At 47.3% G+C, this 22,395-nt stretch overlaps 1 protein-coding gene across 1 annotated transcript in view; it reads left to right on the forward strand.

The window, feature by feature from the left end:
* Positions 1–8,912: 8,912 nt before the first annotated feature.
* The window catches only part of TIPE3 (TNF alpha induced protein 8 like 3), a 424,743-nt gene continuing 411,260 nt past the window's right edge, over positions 8,913–22,395 (forward strand). The window contains exon 1 of the mRNA XM_086959012.1: positions 8,913–9,136. The gene's annotated coding sequence lies outside the window, so the exon portion shown is untranslated. The remainder of the gene's footprint in view (positions 9,137–22,395) is intronic.

Raw genomic sequence — 22,395 nt, forward strand, 5'->3', positions numbered from 1 at the left:
AATGTGCCTGCTACAAAGAAAAGTACTATGCAGATCACAGAACTGAGTGTGAGTAAACTATGCGTAGCACTATAAAAAAAAATGTTTGTCAGAAAGGTGCTACAGAGAGATGAGGTGCATTGTTGGTGCCACTGCAACTTTAACCACCCACCCATTGCCTTGCCTGTGCGGCCAATGACAATACCTATACAACTACCAACCATAACACTGTACAAGTGTGACTATTTCAAGCCCCCAAAGCTATAAGAATGGCATGGATGTCAGGAGTTTATAGTTTTTAATGTATATTGAATAAACAGCTGTTCTGCTCATCTCTAAATTACTCAGACAGAACCTCCATGTGGCAGACAGTCATAGTGCCAGTGTGCACAATTAGGTGCCAGTGCGAAGCACCGGAAACCACCTGCTCTAATTAAGCACTGGTGCTGAGGTAACAGGGGAGAGGGACATTTGTTCAGAAGGTGTGAAAGAACAAAGTAGACATGTGAAAGATTAATAGGGGGACTGGAGAGGTGCAAGATACAAATAGACAACAATTTGAATAGAGAGAGACTTGAGGTGAATGAGATGTGTAGAAGGGCACGGGAGGCGACGGGGCCAGAGAGGCCCTGAGATAAATGTGAGAAACTGTTAGAGATGAGGGCAGTGAAAAGACAGAATGGCAAGATGTGATTAAGGGTGAAGTGAGAAGTTGAATGGGGAGAGTTCAGAAGTTGTAAAAATGGGGTGAAAGAAAATGCTGGCAATATAAGAGAGGGATACAGGGTTGGGAGAGGAGAGAGGGATGGAAGGGAGGGGTGAGATGAAAGCGGCATGGGTAAATTGCTTTACTCTGCACAAGACCGCCAGCGTTTTAAGGGACCCCTGCTGCACCCGGCCAGGGCCAGGTGAGCTTCTAATGTGGCAGCACGTATTCCTGCAGAGTGGAAGGTTGACTAGACATCTTTCTGATGTTAATTGCTGTATTTTGGTTATAAACTGGTACTGATGGGGTGAAATCTTTCCTCTGTGTTATTGTGTGCAAAAAATTTCAAAACAATGAAGCAATTCTATACCAAAATAACGTGGCATCACATAACATTATTTACCATTTCCTCCACACAATTTAGTCAAGCTTTTTGTGTAATTTGGTCCTCACCCGCCTCGTAATTCCAGAAGCCCTGCCTACAGGTTTAGAAATGCTTGTCAGGAGGGTGTCCTTGCGACTGAAAATGTTGACAGGGGGGTCTCATCACCCAAAAGTTTGAAGACCTCTGCTCTAAGGTGAGACATGGTTGAAGCCGCGCCGTTAACGCAGGAGTTAAAAGTTAAAAGCAGACCTGCCAAACCTCCCAATTCAGGCGGGAGACTACCGAGTTGAAGCCTAGTCTCCTGTCTTCCGATTCATGCATCTTGAAACCCAATCTTTACAGGCGAATAAACGGCCTGCTGCTGTCTGCGAAGGAAAAGACTCACCCCTTATCTCTATTGTTTCCAGCTCCTGCACACAACCGGCTTTCACTTCAATAAAGAGAAGGCAAAACGAGGGCTCCCCTGCTGCTCTCACAGTGGAAGCTTCCGCATGGAGACAGTTGACAAGGAATGATGGGGTGTTGTATATACATTTATACAGTTAGAATAGTTAACGCACATGTGATTTATTTATTTTTTACACAACTCTCATACTGGGAAGAAAGAAATATCTGGTTACGCTCGGCAGTGTGTTAGGAAAACTGTTGCTAAAATGTACTTTGACTTTAACTTTTACGTGGCTAGAAAAAAATACACAACTGCAGCAGTGTGCATACGCAATGGGAAAGCACAGTGAAAATAGAGGCCATGTCACATTATGTGAGTATTGTTGTTGAATCACCAAATATCTTTGTAGTCCACATACATGCCAAAATACCCAATTGCGATGATAAAATCCAGATTCCTGAAGCCAAATATAGCATTATAATACACATCTCTCTAAAGAAATTGCCTCTCCTTCAATAGAAGTCCCTGGGTAATCCATTCTCCCGATTTTTTGTCAAAATCTCCCACTTTTCGAATGTAAAATGTTGGCATGTATGGTTAAAAGGGCTGGGTCAGCCGGTGAGAAACAGGTTTTAGGATTACAGAGCAGGCAAAAAAAAAAAAACACACACAACACTTCACCATCGAGCCGGCACCTGGAACAAAGTCAAGGCATGTCTGAGAAGTCGTCACGGGTCATTTAATTTTTTTATTTAACCAGATACCTTAAAACTTATCAGACGTGTGGCCCTGTGTCCGCTCAGCAGGACTAGGGTAGGCCCAAATCACGAGACCCAGATGTAAGCAACATAAAAACTTGCGTCGAGGACCACACCATTAGTTAGTTGGGCGCGCTGGGAATGCATAAAACAATATTCTGTGAAGTAGCGCCCTCAGTGTTCTTTAGAATATAATATTGATGAGATACGTGCAATAATAAATGGTTGTTTTTTTTACTATGAAACGATGACGCTGTTTCACAGCGATATAATTACCCAAATTAATGGTACTCAATATACTGATTTCCGAAGGAAGGGAGGTAAAGGTGAGATTGGCTAGCATTCTAACTCGATATCTGCACAGACGCTAATGACTAGCAGTTAACTCTCCGAGGCACCTCCCTTCTTAGGCCTGAGTCACCTGTGGGGGTGAGGTATTTATTGCACCTAGGAAATTACGACACTTCGGGGTTCAGCGTTTATCAGGTGTGGAGAATTCTGAGGTGTTCTCGTGAAAATGAAGAAATACATGTGGAATTCAGTGTGCCCCACGACACCCTTTCTTGGGCATTTTCACGCTCTATAAATGTCACTTCTTCCATCACATTGGAACTCAGTGTAATGTTTGACCTGAAACATTTGACAGGTTTCACTCGGCAAAAGTCATCAGATGGAAATGACTAAAGTGTTCACCACCACAAACATTATAACTGCAGTCCCTGTGCAAAAAGAGGTTGGAGGAGGGATCCGAGTTTAGCAGCTCACTCGGAATGTGGCCCTTACTCGCCTGAAAACATTGAAACATGGTGAATGTCGCGTTACATAAAAGATGTCCTACTGGTTCTGGTCTTGACACACCTGGGAATATTTTACTTTGTGATCAAGCTGTGATGGGAAATCACTGTAAGGCGCGCAATTTCACATGAAACTGGTGGGTTTCTTCACATGTTGTAATCATAACTCCAAACTACAACTTCTTTTCAAGTTTGAATCAGAATTTATTTCATTCCATTTTAGTATTCTTTTCTGTAATTCATTATCCAACAGAAATTAAACATCATTCCATTTGCAAAGTTACTCATTCATTGCCCAATGCATTTCGGGTTGGTGGGAGTAACCCTTCGTCGGGGGCCTGAAAAAATGAAAACATACAAGACCTTAACTTTCAGCAAAACGAACCATGGGGTCAGATTGACCAAAAATGTACAACAACATAAGTGCTGCAATTATATACACAAAAACATGCTTACTAACATCTATACAAAACCGAAATAATATAAGTCATTGCAGAATGTTGTGCATTTCATCAACAAAAACATGTCACATGAGTAGATATCTGATACGAAAACGGAAAACTAGCGAGAAAGTGACAAAAAAGTGGTTAGCTCACTGCCAGCATTCTGTGAGTAGATTCAAAAGAAGATTAAATAGAAGGACGTGCTCTAAAGGGTTAAGGGGAGTGGACCGCTAATCTAAGCCAAAGTACCGACTGCAACCGGCAGCTTACCGTGATCTGAATGAGTGCTCGTCTCACAGTTCCGAACGCGGAACTGTTCCTGCTAGATACCCGTCCAATCGGGAGCTTGGTTATAACTAGGTCCCGAGATCACGTGGTGCGGGACCCGGGAGTAGCTTTACGGAAGAATTTAAAATATGTGCCAAAAGGAAGGAAATAAATCACCGGGTGATAGAAATCACGGGAAATTTAAGGTTAAGAAAAAACGAATGCAACTTATCAAGAAAGCGCTATGAAAGCGTGGAAAGTTTGGCATAATCTGATAGGTCTACAAGGGTCACGTGTGACGCCGAATGAATGTAAACAAAGGCTGGTGAATAAGGCAGTGCAAAAAGGCAGCCCTGAGCAGTTGTGAATACAGGGTATACAAATAAAAACACATATTATAAACACGATGTGAGCAACGTGAATTGACAACATGCAGCACAATGAAACTTGACTGAAACATAAAATTGTGTTAGAATGCTCATGCGAGTTCGTGAAAAATACTGAGCAAAAAAATGGTATAACAGAACGATACCTGCTGAATAATGTAACAATAGTTGATGAATAAAAATGTCAAACATTTGAACATGACTTATTAATCAAGAGAGTCCAGTGAACTTATGTTCATGAGGTCATCCTCGGAGGAGTGGGGGGATCGCTCCTGTGACCTTATGGAGTGCCAGAATATTATAGGAAGCATGAAAATTCAATTCGATCATTGATCCCTGCTGGTTGGAGGGAATTCAATTTTTTGATCCAGTGAAATTCTGCTTGTAAACGTTGCTTGGTGGGATCCATGTCGTAGCGTTGCGGAAGTATCTCCAGTATAGTGAATTTAAGTTGGGTAATCTGATGATTGTTTTCCAGCCAGTGTGTGGATAATGCTGATTTCATGTTTTTGGTGCGGATATTGCTTTTGTGTTCTGATATTCTTGTCTTAATCTTTCTTTCTGTCTGGCCGACGTAGATTTTGCCACATGGGCACTTGATGGCATAAATTAGATTTTTTTGAGTCACAGGTACCTGTATACAGTAGATCAATTTTGTGACCTTTGGTAGGATGCAAAAAGATATTGCCAGGTATAATGTTATTGCAATGTATGCAGTTTAGACATTTCAGCATTCCTTTGTGTGCGATATTAGTCACTTTCTTGGTGGTTAATATTTTACTTTGTGACATTGCTGGGTGTGCCCTATCGAGGAACTAGTTGGAATTCCTCAGTCATGGTCAGGGTATGAGACCCTGATCCCAACCCAGCACTAACAACCCCTAAAAAAGTGCGCCCGATGCCGCCCATTTCCAGCTGTAGGATGACTTTCCTTCTACATCGTTCATAAAGTATGGGACAACTGCCGCTGCACGGAGCCTCCAGGGCCGGACTGGGAACTAAAATCGTCCCTGGCAAAGTGCTCGGCCGGCCCCCCTCCCCAACCGGGGGTTGAAGGTGCCACCGAGTGCTTTGCTAGGGCCGGTTTTCGGACGATTTTGCTGCAAAAACGGCCCTGTAACAAAATCAGCCCCCAAGGGCTCAAAACCGGCCCCACCCTAGCGGCGCACCGGGGGATTGCCCGGTGCCCGCTATGACCAGTCCGGGCCTGGGAACCTCCTCGTCACTCCTGGAATTCTACAAGAAACTGAATGACTGGCTGTCGAGTGGTATCACTAGGCACCTGGTGTTACTACACTCACACCTGCTCAGCGCTAGGATACCCCCCCTTGGTGATAGTGTTATGTTACATTATAACATTTGTAGATTACATGGCTGCCTCAATGTTAGATTTGGAGGTCTCTAGTTGGCACAGGCAACTACTTGTGACAAATAGGGACCCTTGCCTCTAGTCAGGGTAAGGGGGTACACTCCTAAAATAACCCATGCTCACCCCCTTGGTAGCTTGGCACGAGCAGACAGGCTTATCTATAAGGCAGTGTGTAAAGCATTTGTGACCAAATACAGTAACCAAGTGACAACACTACAAATGGACACCACACAAGGTTTATATAAAAAATAAGTATTCACAAGACCATTAAACCACAGAAATCCACAATACTATACTTAAAGATGGTAGTTTTAGCTTAGTTCAGTTCAGTTCTTAAGATGCAACAGTTTGCGTCAATGTACCTTACAATGCGTGGCGCTTCCACTGCAAGCAATGTTGCAGCGATGGAAATGCGGCAAAGTTCCGGTGCAAAGAAATAAAGACGTGAAGATCTTCCAGATGCAGGACGCTTCTCAAATGATGCAAGAGGTCTTGATTCGATGCGTCAGCTGCAGAGGTGACACCCTTGTTCAGCGATGCGACGATAACAGCTTTGACTGCGGTACTCTTCTCCGACGTTGCGAGAGGCTTCCGCACATCCATGCTGCGACAACAGCAGCTCCGACGAAGGGGCGCTTCTCCGGGAATGCAAGGCGCTTTTCTTGATGCAGTGCAATATGACAGCTACAGCTCCGACATCCACGATGCGGTGGCAGCAACAGAGATGGCGACACACATCTCTGTCGTTGCGAGACTCTTCTTTCCATGCGGTGCAATATGACAGCTACAGCGGCGATACCCTCCCTTGGAGTTGTGACGGCAGCAGCAGCTACGGTAACACACTTCCTCTTTGTTGAAAGATGCTTCTCTCGATGCAGTGCAATACGACAGCTACAGCGCCGACATTCAAGATGCGACGGCAGCGATGGCGACGCGCTTCTTGGTCGTTGAGTCGCGACATGCAGTCCCTCAGAAGGCCAAAAACAGCAACAGGCACTTCCAAAGAATTCTGGGGAGCTGGGGTTTGAAGTCTGTTGTCCCTGAGATTTCAGCACGAGGCAAGCTCTGTTCCAAGCCCTTGCAGATCCTGTACAAGTTGAAAATAAAGCATACAAAGTTCTGGCAGTCAGACAACCACTGCAGGCCAATCCCCTAAGCAGCACTTCAGCTTGAGAATAGTCGCTCCTCATTTTCTTCAGGTTCCTCTCCTCAGCAAAGGTTTCTTTTCGTAGTCCAAAAGTGATCTAATTTCTTGGGATCAGGGTCCCAATATTTATACCCCAAAATCCTTTGTCCTCTGAGGGCAGAGGGGCCTTTGCCTAGTCTAAACCAGTTCTGGATCACTCTTTTTACATGACTCATTCTTTCCTTTCACAGTGCAGGGCAGAAACATCAGACACCCCACAGGAGGTGGAGCCAGCATTGTGGAGGAAAGGCACAGCCCTGGAGCACTCTGTTGACATGATTCCTTCTCTCCTTTCACGGTGACGGCAGAGACATCAGACACACCACAGGGGGTGGAGCCAGCACTGTGGGGGGGGGAGGCACTGTCCTATTCAGGTTCCAGGTGCAACTCCTCCCTCCCATCTAGATGCAGATCTGTCTATTCACCACTGGACTGACTCATTCTGTCTCCTGGAATACCCCAGCCCTGTCACTCAAACTCCAGACAAGGAATACACAACCTAGCAGAGGCAGGCTTGGTTAGTTAGACAAGAAAATACCTACTTTCTAAAATTGGTATTTTCAAACACAGAATGTTGAAACCAACTTCACTAAAATATGTATTTTATCATTCTGAGTTCAGGCATACTAAACTCGAATTTCTACCATGTTCCCTGAGTCAGTTAGGATTATAAAATGTAGTAATCTGACTGCCCATTCTGACCTATGGAGAACAGGTAGCCTTGCAATAGTGAAAAACGAAAATGGCTGTAATTCCCTATTAGGACATGCCACACACACCAGGACATGGCCTACCTTATACTTACAATGCACCCTGCCCTTAGGCCTACCAAAGGGGTGTCTGGCATGAAGAAAAGGGAAGGTTTAGGTACTGGAAAGTGGGTGCATATGCTCAGTCAGCATAGCAGTACCAGACCGCACACAGGCTCTGCAATGGAAGACCTGAGACACACTTTTACAGGCAGGCAGTACAACCAGTCCTGCAAGCCCACCAACAGCATTTGGTTTACAAGCCCTAGGCATATGCAGTGCACTGTACTAGGGCTGACATTAAATCAAATAGGCCAATGATGGAGTCACTAATCCATACATCAATATACAATAGGGAGAGCACATGCACTTTAGCACTGATCAGCAGTGGTAAAGTGCCCAGAGTTATAAAACAGCCAATACCAGGTCAGAAAAAATAGAGGAGGAAGGCAAAAAGTTCTGGGATGACCCTGCAAATAGGGCCAAGCAATAGGATTCCCAGCGCTAGTCTCAACAGAGAGCCAACTGTAGGGTGAGATAGGATGACTGAGCCAGCAGAGCGCCAGATAAACTGAATGTGACCGTCGCACACAGTGTGACCACTTCAGATCAATGCCTCTTGCCTTTCTGGAACAGAAATATTAGCATCTAGTAAGGAGCCATGCATAAAAGAAATACATTCAGGCGTGCTTTTGTTACGTGGCTGCTCTGACACAGCCTGGCACCACTAGTATTATCTTTTGAAATGTATTACTTTCCCTTTACTCAATTACTTGTGGAAAACTCCAGCAGCAAAGTACTCATGACCAGTATTCAGGTGAGGACAAGCATTTGCAATGCAATAGGTCTTGCATTTGCGATAGTTTAAGCTATTGGCATCGTAAATGACAATACCCTTTATTTTACTGTTTTGAAAACCAACACAACAAATAAAAGGCATTGTTATTTACAATGCCAATAGCTCTCTCTTTCGCAAATGCAAGACATATTGCATTGCAAATGCTTGTTAAACAGGGGAATATGTCTCTCACAGTGGATGAGTACACAGCCAAAATGAGGCTAGGATCTCACCAAGAGTTAGATACGATCTAGGAGTGAATAAAGGGCTGATGGTGGGATTGGAGCTTGGTGTATGTCCTTAGTACCCCTGACCTAGCCAAGGAGTTTGAGTAAAGTGTCTCCTCTTCTTCCCCAAAGCCTGCCGCTAAAAGCCAGGTCTCTTCCTTTCCTGCCCTGTTCAGGTTCGTATTGACTGTAGAACTTAAAGCACAGCCTGTTCCGCAGTGTATATTGTTATACTTCACTGGGAGCAAGAGCACACCACGAGCCTGGGACAATTCACCGCGACCTTGCAGGGGATTCATCATGTCCTGCCAAAACTACCTACTGGGACGTTTTCTCGTGCAGGTTCTGGCAGGAGCAGTACACAAAGGGAGATCTGGGAGTCTTGCCACCAACATTTAAGCAAAACACCCTTTCAGCTTTTCCAGCTGTGAGTTTGTTCAAGAAAGCTGAGCTTAAAAGAGAGAACTGAAAAACCTGTTTGTTCCAGGATTCCAGCTAGCAACAGCTTCACACTAAGGTTCAGCAGACGAACCTAGCTGAAGCATGTGAGGCAAGGCTACGTCCATGTGGGGCTGAGGAGAGAATCCAAGATGGCTGTGGCGGCCGTGGCCAGACAGCCATTTCGAGTTTTCAAGAGGAAGGACTACTTCTCAATGCTAGGGTAACAATTCTCATTTCTGTTGATGTGAGGTTACTTATTTTAACTTCTTGCATGTTGACATCTTGCTTAGATCATCGATTGTCTAGATAGACAGACAGACAGACAGGCAGACAGACAGACAGATAGATAGATAGATTGATTGATTTAGAAAGGTAGGTAGATGGAGGGATGGATAGATAGGTAGGTAGGTGGGTTTAGGTAGGTATACAGACAGACTGACATCTACTGCTGTTAAGCAACATGCGTCTGAATACGATGCTAGAAAGAGTAATTGCTGGATTGAGTTCAGGACATTGATCACAGGGACCTGGTGCAACGGGTGTCTTAATTGATGCATGGTGGCGAGATGGATTGCTAGAGACTGGACGTTTGAATTTTTGAAAGTTTGGGTAGTGAAAGCATTTCTATGTAAGTTTTCACTGGCTTACACCGTGCTTCTGAAGCCAGAGATGGATGGATGGAGGAGGCAAATCTGCTCACCGAATGGCCCCTTAGTAGCCTAGTGTGGGCACTGGCAAGACAGGATTCTGGTAGTCCGGTGTATGTAGCTTCTGTGCCTGGCACCTCCGAGGATGGGTTCAAGCTGGCTTTATGGTGGTCAGTCCATCTGGAGGAAGATGTTAACTGTCACCAAAGACGTTTTAAGGCATGGGGAGCGGGGACTCTGGCCCAGGGCCCCCGCCTTTCAGGGGCCCCCTGATAGAGCCAGCTCTGTTCTGAAAAGTCTTGCCCTGATGACCTTGAATAATTCTTGAACAGCTTGTTTTAACTACCGTTTTTTTCTTTATTTTTTTTATGTGGGTAATGTCTGAGAGTCTATCACAAACATTTTGCAAAACATGTTGTGTTTATGTTTCATACAAAATCCGTAATACAATAAATGTATATTTCAGCCAAAACAGGACCTCGCATGGGAGAAATAGAAGAGTGACACAGAGATTATCTGCAGTAATATTAGTGAGCTGCTGCTGTGTTACATTAATGAAAACCCACACAACTATCCCTGAATATTAGATGTAAACACATTTAGAATTTGGACCAGTGTGCCTGTGCACTGTCAGTGACCTGGACAAAGCGGGAATGAAAGATCATAAATTCTAAACGGTTGCATACAGGGGCCCCCAAAAAACGTAAGGCCCTGGGCCCCCATCCTTAAGATGTCCCTGCCTGGGATTTGCGCAGAGACATCAGAACGTCATTGACAGACGAGAAGGGGGTAAACTGCACTGTAATAAGAAATTGCACAGTAACAAGATGAGCCGGGATTACACTTTGTTGTTGTGAGTGCATTCTGTCTCTCGAGAAAAATCTGGTGACCCGGCTGCAGTCTGCAGCGGGCACGGGCACAGCTGGTTGTCCGGCGCTGGCACTGCTCTTGAGGCTGCCTTCTCTGACGGCCTCGGGGAGACGCCTGCCCATCCCATACCGCCCTTCCATGGCCCTATTAGGAAGGCAGGTCCTGACGTCTGCATTTTGAAATTGCTGATTTCAAAGTCCTATCAGACTCTCTTAAAGTAGGGGTAGGCAAAGTTATGAACATCGCAGCCCTTACTCTGCTACCAACTCCTGTCCTTGGTGGACACAGCTGTTCTCGGGGGCTTTTTTCACAGGGGCAGATGTCTCGCACAGTCACAGTGGATGAGTAAAGTGCCAGGATGAGGTTAGGATCTGACCACGAGTTCGATACGATCTAGGTGTGAATAAAGGAATGGCGGCGGGAGAAGTGCTTGGTGTATGCCCTTAGTTCCCCATACCTAGCAAATGGGGTTGAGTAAAGTGTCTCCTCTCCCTCTCGAAAGCCTGCCGCTAAAAGCCGACTGGCCTTGGTCCAGCTCGAGGTCGTCTTGACCATCGAGCAAAAACCGAGCCGACCTTTCATGATGTTTCTGCCTGCCAACACACTGTAACCTCACGTGCTAAGAATTGTTTTCGTTATCACAAATGTTCACTTTTTAATACATGACCTCAGAATAAGCAATATTCAAAACCCTCTTGTGTTTGATCAAATAAAATGGAATGCTGCTCCATGTGCAATAAGAATATAGGCCACATGTAGGGTGCACTTGAGAAGTGACTTGCCTTCTTGTCTACTTGCTGATTTATGACCGGTCTTGGGGCTGGGTGAGTGGGTGGGAGTTGAGAGAGTATATATAATTCATGTTTAAAATAATCACTTTCTAGAATTACCTCTCAATGCACAGCTATAATCTGATGCACTAAGGTTAAATGGGTCTGCATGTTAAACAAATACAGTTTTTGTAATTTTGATTTTGTTCATAGTAATAATTTTTTTTTGCTGTAAGATTTACTTGGATATTTTCAGGTATCGCCTCATGCACAGGCTCTTAAAGCCAATGTAGATCCATGGCTCGGCTGTTGAATCACTCTTCCTGTTAATTTGTTGGCTCGCCCTAAAGTGTAAACTGTCCAGTGCACTAAGGTGCAAGGAAGAATGCCGCTTTCTGGCGCAACTCGTCTTTGAAGCTTTCTCAGTTTGGAGCAGGGATGGCTCCTCCATGTGGGCGGAGTGTCCCCCCACTGCTTTCCCGCAGTGCGAGAAGCATAAAAATAAGAAGGTATTATAAATACCATTCTATGTTTCTGCTTCTCGCACTGTGAGAAAGCAGAATGATTTGGTTGGGGGCTGGCAGGAGGGTGGTCCTGCTCCAGGATAGGGGAGGAGTGGCTTGTCTACTGTTGTTGGCGCTGACTGTTTGGTCGGTCCCAGGGCCGACCAAACCAGTAATACGCACTCTGCCCTTTTCTCCAGCCTACATGGAGTAAATGGCCTCCCCATAGACGCCTGTGCAGTCGGCGCCCAAGCCAATCACAATGCTGCCATTGGAGCGTTGTTATTGGCTTAGGGGAGGGGAGGGAAGCTGCCTGCTTCCTGTGTGAAGGAGAGGACGCAGGACGACGTGGGACCGGACCATGAAGGTAAGTTACATTTTTTCACATTTATTTCAAATTATCCCCCAGTGACTTCCTCCCCAAGTGTGCCCACACAATTACCCTACCTGCGAGTAATGCCGTCCGCGAGTGGTTTGGAGGTACAGTGCAGCCATTCCGTTCGGCTAACAGAGGCCAGTGGTAGAAGTGGGCGGGATCGGAAGGGCACGGCGTGCCCCTACTTAAAAAAATTATTTCATTCCGTTCCCCTACTTCTTTCTTTCAAAAAAAGAATAGTTCCACTTAAAAACGATAACTTTCAGGGGCGGCTCGCACTTCTCTGTTGAACTCCAGAGGCTGCAGCAGCCCCTCCCTGAGCTCTCACAGACTGATGGCAGGCCCATTGTCATTCCAATTGAGGCTGATTATCCCCTTTCGATGACAATGCACCGCCTTCTGCCTTTAGCTTATCATGTTAGTGATTACAGAGGAGCTTTCCCCAGACAGAGTACTATGGGGAACTTGCCACCATGTGAAATTTGTCAATGTTATACAGTGTCAACTGGGCAAGAGCAATGAAGGGACAGAAGAGGAGACAGGAAAGGAGAGGTGATGGGGCGGGAAAGGTGATCGGGCAGGAGAAGTAATGGGCAGGAGAAGTGACGGGGCAGGAGAAGTGACAGGGAAGGCAAAGTGAAGGGGCAGGTAGAAGTGACAGGGAAGGAGAGGCAAGAGGGATAGAGAGGTGACGGGGTAGGAGAGGTAACAGGGCAGGAGAGGGGACGGGGCAGGAGAGGTGATGTGGCAGGAAAAGTGACCGGGAGGAGAGTTGACGGGTCAGGAGCAGTGACGGGACAGGAGAAGCGAAAGGAAAGGAGAGGTGACGGGCAGGAGAAGTGATGGGGCAGGAGAAGTGACGGGGCAGGAGCGGAAACATTAGGCATGTACAGGAGCGGTAACTGGGCAGGAGCGGTGTACGGACAGTGTACAGACAGGAGCAGTGAATGGATAGGGGCAGTGAACGGATAGGGGCAGTGAACGGATAGGAGCAGTGAACGGGGCAGGAGAAGTGATGGGACAGGAGAAGTGATGAGACAGGAGAAGTGATGGGGCAGGAGAAGTGATGGGACAGGAAAAGTGATGGGGCAGGAGTGTTGATCACGTAGGTGTGCTGACCGGACAGGAGCAGTGAACAGCAGGAGCAGTGAACGGGCAGGAGCGGTGACGGGGCAGGAGTGGTGACGGGGCAGGAAAAGTGACTGGGCAGGAGCAATGATGGGACAAGAGCAGTGATGGGGCGGGAGAAGTGAATGGGTAGTAGCGGTGAACGGGGCATGGGCGGTGATCGGGCAGGAGCGGTGAATGGGGCAGGAGCGGTGATCATGCAGGAGTGCTGACTGGACAGGAGGAGTGACGGGGGAGGAGTAGTGAACGAACAGGAGCGGTGACGGGGCAGGAGCAGTGATGGGGCAGGAGCAGTGACAAGGAGAGGCAACAAGAAAGGAGAGGTGACTGGGCAGGAGAGGTGACCGGGCAGGAGAGGTGACCAGGCAGGAGAGGCAACAGGAAAGGAGAAGTGACAGGGCAGGAGAGGTGACCGGGCTGGAGTGGTGACCGGGCAGGAGTAGAGAGCCGGCAGGAGTGATGACCGGGCAGGAGCAGTGAATGGCAGGAGCAGTGAATGGGCAGGAGCTGTGACTGGGCAGGAGCGGTGATAGGGCAGGAGCAGTGAAGGGACAGGAGCAGTGATGGGGCAGGAGAAGCAACAGGAAAGGAGAGGTGACAGAGCAGGAGAGGTGACAGGGCAGGAGTGGTGACCGGGCAGGAGTGGTGACAGGGCAGGAGAAGTGACCGGGCAGGAGAGGTAATGGGGCAGGAGAGGTGATGGGGCAGGAGAAGTGAAAGGGCAGGAGTGGTGATTAGGCATGAGTAGGAGCGGTAACCATGTGGGAGCGGTAAAAGGACAGGAGCGGTGAATGGGCAGGAGCGGTGAACGGGCAGGAGAAGTGACGGGGCAGGAGAAGTGATGAGGCAGGAGAAGTGACTGGGTGGGAGCAGTGATTAGTCAGGAGCAGTGATTCGGCATGAGCAGGAGTGGTGAATGGGTAGGAGCAGTGTTAGACGGGACCGGGAGGGTCGGCCGAGGACAAGGGGAGAGGTCTCCGGGGAGAGCCGTCTCCAGCGATCGTACAGACAAGTAACTTCCCCCCCACAGAATAGGCACCACACAAGGATAAGATTTAACGCTTTTATAAGTAAGCTTGAAGTACGGTAGGATGGTACAAGGAGGTCTGGACTCAGGGGTCCCCTCGATTCTAGTCTCTTGGATAGGAAAGGGGTAGCGGGACAGTCTTATTACCAATCTGGTAGGTACAATGAGATGGTGGATAGCTCTCAATCCTCGAGCTCGGCGTTCTTGAAGGACGGGTTGCGGCAGCGCCAGCAGATCCCGGAGTGGTCGAAGGTGGCAACGGGCCGCGGCAGCGCCAGCAGGTCCCGGCGAAGGTGGTAGTTACAACGGATCGCGGCAGCGCCAGCGGGTCCCAACGACGATGGTAGTTACAACGGATCGCGCCAGCGCCAGCCGGTCCCAAGGAAGACGGTAGATTGCAGAGGGCCGCGGCAGCGCCAGCGGCAGGACGACAGTTCACAAGGAAGGGCTACGGCAGCGCCAGTAGTCCGTCAAGGATGAGTTCTTCTCGGTGTCTCTCGACTCCAGGATACAACTGCCTTCCTGCTCTGGAGCTGCCCCAGTTATAGGTCTGGCGCCCTTTGATGTCCGGACCCTCGCACTTGGAGGTCGGGAGGTCCGGGATGAGGGAGTCCAGACACCCAGCAGGGGGGTGGAGCCAGCGCCCGGGGAGGCTGGGGCGATCGGCACCTGGTGGGGGAGAGCCATCGACACTTCTTTCTCCCATTGACCTGCCAAGTGGTCCGTTCACCTCCTGGCTGGATGGTGGTGCCGGGCTGTCGGGGCCTGGCCAGGCCCAGGGTTGGGGTCGAGCTGAGGCCACGCGGCCTCGTGGTGCAGTGTCTAAGATGGCGGCCGGGCTGGGCAATGGTGCTGGTGGGGGCCCGGGCCGGTAATACAGAGATGTCCGGGAGCAGGGGTCCCGTAGGGGACAGTTTGTGAGTCGCTTCTGTGAGTAGCACCTGGATAGCCGATGTCCGGGACCTGTCGTGCGGGGAGGGAGCGAGCCCTTCATGTGGCCTGTCCAACAAGCAGTGAGCGGGCAGGAGCCGTGAATGGGCAGGAGCGGTGAACGGGCAGGAGTGGAGACGGGGCAGGGGAAATGACTTGTACTTATATTCCTTGCCTATTTATTTATATACTATTGCATGACATCCACTGATGTGTCTACAAATCATACCTGTTGCCCCGAATTTTTGTCCTGAATCTTGACCTCCTGTCCTCAATTTTTGTCCTGAATTTTGACCCCTTGTCCTGAATTTTTACACTCACCATCCTGAATTTGCGCCCATGCCATTGTTCCTGCTTATATTTCGCACGCTTTACATAACCCTGTATACCCTATGAGTATTTGCTTTTTCCTGAATTAAACCTCAAATAAACATGTTGATCCATTGTTTGAATTAAATAACGTTATGAGCTGTAACTGGTCAGTGAAATGCTAAACGTACAAAAAATTGGTATGTTTTGCGATTTCTAGCCACACCCCTGACTCCGCCCACTGATCCAATCTTCGGTTATTCCCGCCCCCTGATTCTCCACCCACAGTTCCCCTACTTTTTATTCCCCACTTCGACCACTGACTGAGGCTGTTGTTTTGTGCTGAAACCATGCTGACGGCTGCTACCTGCAAATGCCGCTAAACACCTCCCCACGAGAAAGCTCTCAGGTGAATGTTTGTGTCTAAATTGGGCCTTCTATCCCTTCCTGTCCACCCACAGGCAACAGCGCCGATTTTCACCAGGGCTGGAGGACAAATGAACAATTGTGTGTTCATTTTTCCCAAGTGAGTGTCTTTTCTTTAGTAAGGGCGCCAGTAATGTCTGTGGAACAATGCTGCTGGGATAGGAGCTCTGCAATTCCTGAGTTTGTGACATTCGAGGATCTAATAGGCCCCTGAGTTTGCCTAAATGGGTCGAATTTCACACCTTTTTTTACACACTTGCATCATTTATTTAGCAGAGTTTGCCTTGTACAAAAATACTGCGTTCTTCATTGCCCAAGTCTATGCACACAGGAAAAGTGATATGTGATTGATTCAGCTTCTCATTTGCATTTGTGTTTGCAGACTTTTACTTGTCTTTTTAGAATTGGCTTTAGAAATATCAGCTATCTCATGGCAATAATTGTACAAAAGAGCACAATAGGCAGTGCAGAGAGAACATGTGCTCTGGGTCATCCCTCTTTGATAGGTTTTCATGTGATTTTTGCTTAGAAAATGCTTGTGTTTTGGATGATCTGCTAGTCAGTGGCATAGGAATGGGGGAGCGGTGGATACGGGCCGCCACGGGTATCGTCACTGAGGGGGTGTTTAAACACATATTTTTGACATTTTGTCAAGCCGGGGTGACAAGAAACTTTCAGCACCAGGTACCACCTGACCTTGCTACGCTACTGCTGCTAATCACTAATCGCTCTTCCATGTTCAATTATTTTACTTTGCTATCATGATAACATTTGTTATAATCACATCGTTTTGGATCACAAAGTAAAGTCCGACACATATACATAGGCTTTCTTAAATATGCAACAACAGTACTGGCGATTTGTCAAAAGTATCTACTATGGAATAGTTTGCTCTGTATGTCTTTTCAGTTCAATGCTTTTAAAATAAACTTCACCTTCTAATTTCTTTTCAACACATTCTTCTTGGAGGGTACTTCTTAACTCAGCTAATCTAGTCTGTTCAGGAAAGTGGTCCTTCTCACAGTTTCCATAATAAGCGGCCTAGCTGCTGCTATCTTTTGGATTCTCATTCGAGGACATTTAGGCCCAAATCAGATAAACTATTACTTATAAAAGGTATCCCACCAGAATATCGAGGGCAAAGTAATGTGGGACAAATACTGAGGCCAAAACATCAAGAAGCAAACTATCATGAAGTAAGGATCTACAGGTAAACATAGATTTACTATACTTAACTAAGCATCTATTAACCTTGATAGATGCATAGATGATCAGTTAAGAATAGTACGTGTATACTTTCCTACATGCTCTTATCTTCATGATATTTTGGTTCTCAGCATTTAGGCCGCAATATTTTTCCCCAACAATATTTTTGTCGTCGTCGTTCTGACATACAACACTAAAAGAAACAGACCTTTTGGTTTTGCTGTTGCTTGCTTTCTTAAACTGTGAACGCAGTGATGCTCCTTTAACAATCAAAGAATATGTTAAATATTATAAATTGTGTTTCTGGTTGCTAGAGATATGCACCATGTCCAGAACCACAATCCTAGACAGGGTACTTGACTACACTGACAAAAGGTTTACCTGTACTCACACTCTGGTAGCTTGGCACAGAGAGTCAGTCTAAACTAAAGAGGGAATGTGCAAAGTATTTGTGCACACACACACACACACACTAACTGAGTGAAAACACCACAAAAAGACTCCACACTGTTGTAGAAAATTAGGATCTCTTTTACTCTTTCAAACAAAAGGACAACAATCCAATCAATTGTTCAAAAGTTATGATTGCTCAAAGTTAGGAAAGCATATACAGTGTTGAAAACACACGCTCTCCTAGTAGGTAATTTACAGTAACACTGGGTCCATGGGTGCAATTTAAGCAGAGGATCTACAGATAGGGTTTCTCAGTGTATTTGAACAAATACATTGCTTCAACAGTCTGGGCAACAGTAAGGCAACTGCATGTCCATTGAGACCAGTGGAATTCAGGCAAATCCAGGCCCCGTGACAAAGGGCAGGTGGGCTACGGAGACCTCAGGGGTCTCAATACACACAGTACCTTTCTGGGGGGAAGCTGCAAGGTCAAAGACCTCTTGAACAGAGCTCGTGTTTCAGGATCTCCTCCTTCGGGCAGGCTGCAGTGTTGCGGCGAGCCACGCTGAGTCGCCCATGCGTGGTGCTGCAGTCACGGTAACTTCGGCAGACTGGAGGAAGTGGGCAGACGCAGCAGTTTACATTGATCAGTCCCACACTGGGGATGCCCCTTCACCTCAGGGTAGCCAATGATGTATGCCGAGTCACACTGGGCTGTTGTTGAGCAGTGCTGCAGCAAGGCAGGCAGACGCAAGGATTTCCACTGCGATCTCTGTCAGCTTACAGGCAAACAGCTGCAGGAACTGTGGTTTCATGCCCTGGACTGGTTTGTGTGATCCCAGCAGGAGAGCGCGCTCTAGATCCGGGTCCAGCAGGAGTGTTCGTACGAGCAAAGTATTTGATGGCCCTGAGACTTCTTGAGCAGGGGGAAAGCCAACAAGCCCTCAGAGTTTCTTAAGTTGTCTTTGTAGGGGATACAGAGAGTAGACACAGTCCTTCTAAATGTCAGGCAAAAGACAGCAGGTAGCAGGCCAAAATAGTAGGGCAAGTTGCAATGTGGCTGTCCCTCCGACAGCACATCAAGCAGTAGGCAGCAGGCCAACAAAGCAGAGCAGTTAACAAAGTGGCAGTCACTCCTTCAATATAGCTCCTCTTCCTGACAGAATTTCCTCAGGTCTCAAATGGAAACTCAGTTCATTGTGTCAGAGGTCCAGTAGTTATGCCTATTTTTACCCCTCAAAGTAGGAAGACTTCAAATAAAGATCTTTGTAGCACACAAGACCCTGCCCTTCTCTGCCCTGGCTCCAGACTCCCTACAGACATTTTCAGACTTGCAATTTAAAAACCAACTTCACTAAAAGATGATAATTAAGTTGTGAGTCCTGAGACAACAAACATACTTCGAATTTATCAAGATCGGGCATGTCGCTGGAGCAGGATGATGAATTATATACTTTGTGACATAAATAAGATTATCGAGTGAATGGCTACCAAAACAAATACCGGTACCTTTCGGAGTTAAGCAATACCTTTGGGCATTGGATTTGGCTGCTTAAATTAATATCCGCTGAGCCGAAAATTTGAATAAATATTAGAAGCATTTTTGAGCCAAACTACGCCATTGGGAACCGAATGGAGTTACTCAATGGTGTGAATGACTGAACTTCGTATTTGTTCATGATCAATTCGTACATTTATTTCGGATCATATGATAATGAAGCCCTGATGATGTCCAAGTAGGACGAAACGCATAGGATGTGTCAATATGATTATCACCTCATGAACATTGAGATATTGAGATATTGAATATTTGTTTTGAATATTTTACACTGGAGTATATATATCTTTCTATGTGGGACAATCTTGGATTTTGGAACAAGCTCATAATAAAGAATTGATGGACTACAGTATTGGACTGAAAAACCTTTTTTCCTGAATGTGGCACTCCTTCCCTTTTTATTTATAATTACGGATAACTTTGTGGCTTGGACGGTGAACCACAGGAAGAAGAGTGCTATAACAGATACAAAAATTGTTTATTCAAAAACTTTTCTGGAATATACCCTGGTGCATACCTGGTCTTAACCCTTACAGTCATTTGTGATTATCAGCTCCAATGTTACCCTATGGGAGGGCATAGACATATCAGTAGTTGTTAGACCTGGCATCTTTCGTCGTGTTTCCCCTGGCTTTTTGCTTTCTGACCACCCGGTTTTGACTCTGTTTTTAATGGTTTTATGTCTCTGCGCACTTTCTCACTGCTGTTCAGTGTTAAAGTGCAAGTTCCCCTGTTGTAGATTGTGGTATGGATTGGTGTTTCCATCATTGCCATATTTGATCTACTAGAACATCCCTAGTACAGTGCACTGAGAGTGCTAGGGCCTGTAAACTAGGGGTGGGCGGCCAGCTACGCTCCGTGCACGGAGTGTGCGTAGTGCCGCCTACTCCGCATTTTGCGGAGCGGGCGTAGCCAGGCGGCACTACGCACGCTCCACAGACGGAGCGTAGCTGGCCGCCACCCGCCTCCCTCCCGCCCTCCCTAAATACTTTAAATTAAAGGAATCAATTAATTTAAAACGCACTTACCTTGCCCGCCGCTGCCCGCCGCGTCCCCGGGGCTCGCTATCTTCCGTCTTCCGTCTTCTTTACTAATGCGCATGCGCGGGCGGCCGCGCATGCGCATTTTCTCGTGAGAAATGCGCATGCGCAGCCGCCCGCGCATGCGCATTAGTAAAAAAGACGGAAGATAGCGAGCCCCGGGGACGCGGCGGGCAGCGGCGGGCAAGGTAAGTGCGTTTTAAATTAATTGATTCCTTTAATTTAAAGTACTTAGGGAGGGCGGGAGGGAGGCGGGTGGCGGGGCTGGCGGCCAGTGGTGTTTGCGGAGTGGGGCTACGCGGAGTGCGGAGGTGGGCGTAGTTTCTCGCCCACTTCGCGTAGCTCCGCGAAGCCCCACTCCGCCAACTCCGCCCAGGGTTACTGTAAACCAAATTCTACTAGTGGGCCCAAAGCACTGATTGTGCCACCCACAGAAGTAGCCCTATAAAAGTACCCCTATGGCAGGGTGCTGTGTATGTTAAAGGTAGGACATGTACTGGTGTGTGTGGCATGTCCTGGTGGTGAGTTACAGTGTATTTTGTTTTTCACCACTGCAAGGCTATCTGTCCCATAGAATAGAATGGGAGGTTGCTTGTAACATCTTATAAGCATTGCACAATGTAAGGAAATGGAGTTACGTATGCCTGGACTCAGAATGTAAAAATGCAGCCTTTAATAAAGAGGACTTATATGTTATGTGTTTGAAAATACTACTTTTAGAAAGTAGGTATTTTCTTGCTTAGCCATCCTGTGTGCCTCTGCTGTTTTGTGGTTTGACTGTCTGGCTTTGGAGTGACATGGGCTGGGGATGTACATTCACTGTAGACAGCCACTGGGGGCGTCGGGTTGAGGTGTGTTCTGCCTTTCCTGGATGAGTCAGGGCTGGGCTGAATAGACCTCGGCTGCATTTAGAGTAGAGGGAGGAGATTTCCTTGCAATTTTGTTTCCAACTCCTGCTGGGAAGCTGGGTTGGACTGAGCCCAGAGTCTCTCTGCCTGAGAGAACAAAGAAAAAATGAGTATTAATATGGGGGCTCAAACCCCAGAACATTAGAACTTTCTGGAATCAAGGAACCTGTTAAGAAGAAGAGCAGGAAGAGCTGCCAGGAGGAGAACTGCCCCTCTGATGTGTTGTTGCTTTGTTGGGTTGGCCTGCAGCTGCTGCTTCTGCCTTGGGCGGTGAAAGGAGGGGACTGAACTATCTTTACGTGTGCTGAGTATCTCCATGGGCTTGAAGTAGAGCTTGCCTCCTGTTTTGAAGTCTCAGGGACTGGAAAGACTTCCCCAACCTATGGGACCGCTGTTTCAATTGCCACAGAGAAGGGAAAAGCAACCAACACCATCACGACTCTGTCGCTGAGTACGTGTCCTGAAGGCACTGCCGCATCTCACACCACAACCCTGGTCTCACTAATGACGAGGACAGATGCCACTATCACCAAGTGGCTGCTTGCACTGTAACCTGTGGGCACAGCACGCCGCACTGCCTTGCTTCACTTCCCTGCCCTGGTCTCACCGAAGTCATCGCTGCCTGCTGACTTTAACACCTGCGACCGCATCATGGCAGGGGGCACCGCTTGTAAGTTTCACGACTCACCTCCTCGTCCGACCCAGCCATCTGGGCCGATTGACTCCAGCTCCCGCTAACCGGCTCTGTCGCTTGCAGCGCAACCTGCCAGCAATGCATCGAGCACCGCTTCTCCCGCACCGTAACCCTTGGTTTCACCGACGCCATCTGGACGATCGTCACCAAGCCGCTGCCTGCACCGCATCATAAGGACACCGCACCCTGCACCGCTTCCATTTTGCAATGCAACCGCAATGGTTTCCCCGACCGACTCACATTAACGCATCAGCTGCAACTAGAAAGGTGCTGTTCACAAGTCTGTCAACGCTTTAGTTGGCCCGTACCGACGTGGTCGGCTGGAACTGCTAGACTTTGTTGTTTTCAGCATCGCGGTAGCCCCGGACGGAGCTACAGACTCGAAAGAACTGTTTTTTTGAGACATTTCTGCAATTTTAAGGCTGTCTTGCAAAGTATATATTTTTAAGTACTGTATGTTGGATTCTTATAGTTTTGGTCTTGATTTGGATATATAAAAATATTGCATATTTTTCTAAACTGGTGTGGTGTCCTTTTGCGGTGCTTTCACTGTATTACTGTTGGTTATGTATAAATAATTCACACACAGCCTCTGAGATAAGCCTGACTGCTCGTGCCAATCAACCAAAGGGGTGAGCAGTGGGTATTTTAAGAGTGTAACTCCCTTATCCTGACTAGAAGGAAGGGTCCCTAC

This window comes from Lissotriton vulgaris, chromosome 2_1 (assembly GCF_964263255.1).
Source record: "Lissotriton vulgaris chromosome 2_1, aLisVul1.2, whole genome shotgun sequence".
NCBI classification, from domain to species: domain Eukaryota; kingdom Metazoa; phylum Chordata; class Amphibia; order Caudata; family Salamandridae; genus Lissotriton; species Lissotriton vulgaris.